This window comes from Fukomys damarensis, unplaced genomic scaffold (assembly GCF_012274545.1).
Source record: "Fukomys damarensis isolate Sample0158 unplaced genomic scaffold, DMR_v1.0_HiC HiC_scaffold_32, whole genome shotgun sequence".
Taxonomy (NCBI): domain Eukaryota; kingdom Metazoa; phylum Chordata; class Mammalia; order Rodentia; family Bathyergidae; genus Fukomys; species Fukomys damarensis.
In genome coordinates this window covers 33,710,602-33,716,601 of record NW_022900944.1, presented here as the reverse complement: position 1 = coordinate 33,716,601, position 6,000 = coordinate 33,710,602, and the positions used below count along the sequence as shown (strand labels likewise).

The following is a 6,000-nucleotide window of genomic DNA, read 5'->3' as shown; positions in this document are numbered from 1 at the left end:
TTTTTTTTTTTTTTTTTTTTTTGAGGCAGGGTCTTGCTGTGGAGGTCCAGGATAGCCGTGAACTCACTATATAGCTCAGGCTGGTCTTGAACTCTGAACAATCCTCCTGCCTCACTCTCCCAAGTGCTGGGATTACAGGCATGTGCCACCGCCTGGGTCATAACTTTTTAAGCGCAATGAGACTGTTGGAATATCTCTCAATAAAAATTCAAGCAAATACCACCAAGTAATCCATAAAGTTTTCCTTTCTAAATTAATGTTTTGGGAAATGTGAATTTTTCAAGTTGAGGCAGTCCTGGACTATACAGAGTGTTCAAGGCCAAGGCCAGCCTGGACTACATAGTAAGACCACTAAAAACAAAACAAAACAAACAAACAAACAAAAAAACAGTATAGAAAAATTTGAAAGACTACTGATATTAACTTAATCTTATAATATTCAACCACTGTTATTCCTCTGGAATTCTATTAGAATGTGAACTCCATGAAGGCAGAGATTTTTATTGCAATTTCCTGGTACATATAGGTAATCAACAAATATTTGTTGAATGAAGAACAAATGAACTTTAAACTTTACCATAGTCCAAAACAGATTGTTTTGGATTGTTTGATGAGTTCTATAGTGCAGTGTTGTGTGTGTGTGTGTGTGTGTGTGTGTGTGTGTGTGTGTGTCCTATGTTTTGTTTTTTTGGGGTTTTATTTTGATCTTTTGAAACAGGGTCTCACTGTGTATCCCAGGTTGGCCTCAAACTCATGGTGATTAATAGTATTTCTGGTCTAAAGTTTTTTCTTTGGCTTTATTTTATTCTTTTGAGACAGGGTTGTACTATGTAGTCTAGGATGGCCTCAAATTCCAATTCTCCTGCCTCTCCTACTCCCCAGGCTGGGATTATACACATGTTCCACCATGCCTGGCAATTTTTTCAGTACTTAAATACAACTTTATACTACAGTTCAATTAAACTACACATACATATCAGCTAATAATCGCACCCCCATTCAGTTATTATATAACAGCTCTATACATAAATTTCTCCAAAATATGTTTAGATATGCTTATTATCCACTCCTCCCCTCTAGAGAGTAAAAATAGGCAGAGTACATTAAGAAAAAGTCTTTTACTCATCCTAAACTGACCAAAGACATGTATGTCTATTGGTGTGGATAAATAAGAAAAGATAAATAAAAAGTTCAATATAAAAAAAATCTCTGCAGGATTGGGGATTTAGCTCAGTGGTTCTGCCACCTGCCTCACAAGTGCAATGTCTGGATTTTGATCTCTAATACAGAAAACAAAAATAAAGACAAAACACACACACACACACACACAGACACACACACACACACACACACACATCTACCTCTGCAAAAGTTAATACAGAAAGATCCAGTATGTGTAACATTATTCAATTTCCATCCATGATACTATCTTATACTTATACAATACAATTAACCTCAACAAGGATATGGACATTAATATCGTTCACTGATCTTATTCAAATTTCTTATTTTACTAGTAGTCATATGTATGTGGGTCTACTTAGTTTCATGCACTTTGTCATGTGTAGACTCGTATCATTCCATCACAAGTACCCCATGTGTTAGTTGCCCTTTTATAACGTTACCCACTTAACTTCTACCACCACCTACATCCTATTTGGCAAAAACAATCTTTCTATATTTTCATAATTCTCTTATTTCAAGAATGTTATATAAATGGAATCATATAGAATACACAGAGTATGATTTATTTTTTTCCTAGCTCTAGGGATTGACCTTAGGGCCTAGTACATGCTAAGCAAGAGCTCTACCACTAATCTCACCCCTGGCCATTTTTAAATTTCATTTTGCAACAGGGTCTTGCTAAATTGCCTAGACTGGCCTCAAGCATTTGATCCTTGGCCTCTGAGACAGCTGAGATTACAGGTATATTCCATCTCACCTGGAAAAATATTTGACCTTGGCTTTTTTCACTCAGCATAATTTTCTGGAGTAGATTAAATTATACTGCACGTATCAATAGCCCATTCCTTTTTCACTGCTGAGTAGTATGTCAGCATATGACTATGGCAGTTTGTTTAATCATTCATCCACTGGATAACTGGGCTCTTTATAGTTTTTGGCTACATAAAAAGATGTTATGATTATTTAAGTACAAATTTTCTTTGTAAATCTAATTTTCTATTTATCTGGGACAAATGACCAAGAATATAATCACACATTTGACATATGTGTTTTGTTTTAAAAGAAACTAACGAACTCCTTCAGAGTGGCTGTACCATTTATACTGCCATTAGCAATTTATGAGGGTGGACGCTGCCTTGGTCTCCATCTTAAAAGAAAAGTATTCAGTTTTTCACCAGTAAGAACAAAGTTAGCTTAACGGTTTATATAGATGTTATCAACTGGACGTATTTCCTCTCTATTTCTAATTTTCTAAGAGTTTTTTATCATAAATAGTATCAGATTCAAATGTTTCTCATGTGTCAATTGATATAATTTTTCTTGCATAGCAGATTATACTGATCGCTCTCTTTCAGTACTGGGGATCGAATCCAGAGCCTTTGCATTGAGATACATCCTTAGTGCCCCCACCCCACTGGTACTGGAGATTGAACTCAGGACTTTGTGCTTGCCAGGTAAGTGCGGTACCACTGAACTACATTCCTGGCATATCCTTAGCTCTTAAAAAATTTTTGTGAGACATGGTCTTGATAAGTCACTAAATTGCCCAGGTGGGGGCTCAAACTTGGGATCCTTCTGCCTCAGCCTCAGAAAGCTGAGATTATAGAGAGGAGCTAATATGCCTAACCTACATTGATTGCTTTTCCAAACTGAAGCAATCGTGCATATCCAGAATGAATTCCACTTGTACATGGTGTATTATTCTTTTTATAAATTGCTAAATTTGATTTGTTAATATTTTAGCCTGAAACTTTAGTATCCCTGAGAAATATTACTTGTAGTTTTCTTTTTTTCTTTTCTTTTTTTTTTTTTTTTTTTTTTTTTTTTTTTGGCCGGGGGATCGAACTTAAGACCTTGTGCTTGCAAGGCAGGTGACGGAACCACTGAGCTACATCCCCAGCCCTAGTTTTCTTTCTTTTAAATATCTTTTCTCTGTTATTTGTTTTGTTTTGCTTTGTTTTTGGATGCAGTGTCATTATGTTGCCTTAGATGGCCCCAAACTCCTGGGCTGTAGGGATCTAAGATTACAGGTATATGTCATCATGCCCTGCTTCTCACAAATTTTGAGATGCTGTATTTTCATTTTTGTTCACTTCAATCTGTCTATATGACCTTGCTTTGATAATCATGCATACATAACAGATACAACTTTGTTTGTCAGAGCTAAATACTGAACCTAGCTCAGCAAGTACTACCAATGCACTACACCCAAAATTTTAAAAAAATTTAGTGTATAACCTAAAGTAAAAATGGATCAAAAATCTAAATATTAAAATGGAAACACAAAATCTGCTGGAAGAGAGAACAGGTAGGACTCTTGAGGACATAGGAGTAGGCAAAAATTTCATGAACAAAACCCCGACCACATGGGAAATACTACAAATAATAAACAACTGGGACCTTATCTTATTAAAAAGCTTTTGCACAGGTTGGGGATTTAGCTCAGTGGCACCACACTCAGTGGCAAGCTCAAGGTCCTGAGTTTGATCCCCGGTACAAAAAAAAAAAAAGAAAGAAAAAGCAGCTTTTCATAGCAAGAGAAACTATCAACAGAGTGAAGAGACAACCTAGTGTGGGAAAAATATTTTTACCAGTTATTCAGATAAAAGACTATATCTAGAATATATAAAGAAAAAAAAAGGGGGGGGGCTGGGGAGTTAGTTCAGTGGTTCGGTGGCCTGCCTTACAAGCGCAAGAACCCGAGTCCCAGGTAAAAAAAAAAAAAAAAAAAATCAGGGGCTGGAGATTTAGCTCAGTGGTTCCAGTGCCTGCCTTGCAAGTACAAGGACTCAAGTTCGATCCCTGGTACCCCCAAAACAAAAACAAAACAAAACAAAACAAAAAACCAGATCCCCCAAATGTAAAGACCTAATTAAAAAATGGGCATCTGAAACGAACAGACTCTTCTCAGATGAAGAATAGAAACACCAAATAAATATATGAAACAGAAACACCACATATATGTTCAACATCATTGGTCATTCAAGAGATGCAAATTAAAACAATGCTGAGATTCCACTTCACTCCAGAAAGAATGGCTGCTGCCAACAAATCAACCAATAACAAATGCTGGAGGGGCTGTAGGGAAAAAGGAATGCTTCTCCACTATTGGTGAGAACACATGTGGAAATCAGTGTGGAAGGCCAGGTGTGGCGGTGCACGCCTGTAATCCCAGCACTCGGGAGGCTGAGGCAAGATGATCGCTGTGAGTTCAAGACCAGCCTGGGCTACACAGTGAGTTCTGGGTAAGTCTCAACTACATAGTGAGACCCTGTCTCAAAAAAACACAAAACAAAACAAAACAAAAACAAAAAATCAGTGTGGAGATTGCTCAGAAAAACTAAAACCAGAGGTCCCATTTGACCTGTATGTTCTTCTTGGTATTTTCCTGAAAAAATTAAAAGCATTATAATACCACAACAATATACACACATCTGTGTTTATAATGGCATAATTTGTAAAAGCCAAATCTTGGAAACAGCTCAAATGCCCATCAATTGATGAGTAGACAAAGATTTTTTAAATAAGATAGAGTACTACACTTCTAAAAAGAAGGACGAGCTTCAGACATAGCTAAATGGACGAACCTTGAGACCATACTCTTAAGTGAAATAAATCAGATAGATACGCATGTTTAAATAGTGCATTGTTTCTCTGGTGTGAGAAACCAAAAGTGTAAATAAGAACTGAAATGTGTAATAGATATTGGGAAATGGTAAATGGGAAGAAAATGTTCAAATGGGAAGGGGAGGAAGAAGGGAAGGAAGGGACAAGAAAAAAGTGTAAATAGAAGAAAAAATGGAAACAGCTTTTGTACATAGGGAGGGAAGGGTATGTAAGGGAGGGAATGGATAAAATGTATTTTAAAATTGTTAGTCTATTTCTCAGTTCTATCATTTCCATTTGGTTCATTTTATAATTCCTCACATTGCTGGATTTTCAAATTTTTCATTTATTTTAAGCAAATGGAAGCATTTAACTATTAATGTAATTATGGCTTAAGATTTTTGTCAGGTAGTTCCCAACATCTGACTTAGTGTTCACATCAGTTCAATGTCTTTTCTCATTCAGGTTGTGACTTTTCTGACTCACAGTAAAACAGTAATATTTTGGGGGGGGGTCCTGGTGCTTGCAAGGCAGGCCACCGAACCGCTGAGCTAAATCCCCAGCCCTGGACCTTATTGTATTTTGTTTTGGTTCTTCTTGAACCAAAGTCCAGATGGACTCCTACTTGCTTGCTGGTACTACCTAAGAATGGAAGGTACTTCTCTGGGCTACCTAGTATCATTGGTTGGATGCCAGACTTAAAGGACAGAAAGTATTTTTCCTGGATTTTTGTTTGTTTGTTTCCTAGGGCCAATGGGCTTCCTATTTCATCCTTGCTAGTGCTTTCAAAGGAGGACAAGCACCAAGCACTTGCCTTGTGCCACTGAATGAGGAGTTGGGAGACCTCAAGCCTGGTTCACTTTTTGCCTCTGGATTGCTGTGATTGGGTGGAGGGTTGGGAAATACTGGCTTATATCTTTTGGTCTTCAATGGAAGGCTAGAACTACTGAGCCTAGGTATTTGCTGCTTGAATAAGAATAAGGAAATTATGGGTTTACGGTGCTAACGTTACATTGAGAGGATCTACAAGCTGTTACCTAGTAAGTAAAGGATGCACCAGACCCTAGGTCCTGCTGTTACTATTTCTACACAAATATTTACAAATGCTGCTGACCTAACTATGGTCTGGTATGTGCTTACCCTCCTGAGTTGCACTATGGGCTGACCAGGCCCTCCTAGGTTATACTGTTGCAGGCTGGGTAGGGATGG

The 6,000-nt window shown here is 37.5% G+C and overlaps 1 protein-coding gene across 1 annotated transcript in view; it reads right to left on the bottom strand.

Moving 5' to 3' along the window:
* Positions 1–6,000, bottom strand: part of Nfat5 (nuclear factor of activated T cells 5) — a 116,728-nt gene that overhangs the window by 12,235 nt on the left and 98,493 nt on the right. The gene's annotated exons all lie outside the window — the stretch shown is intronic.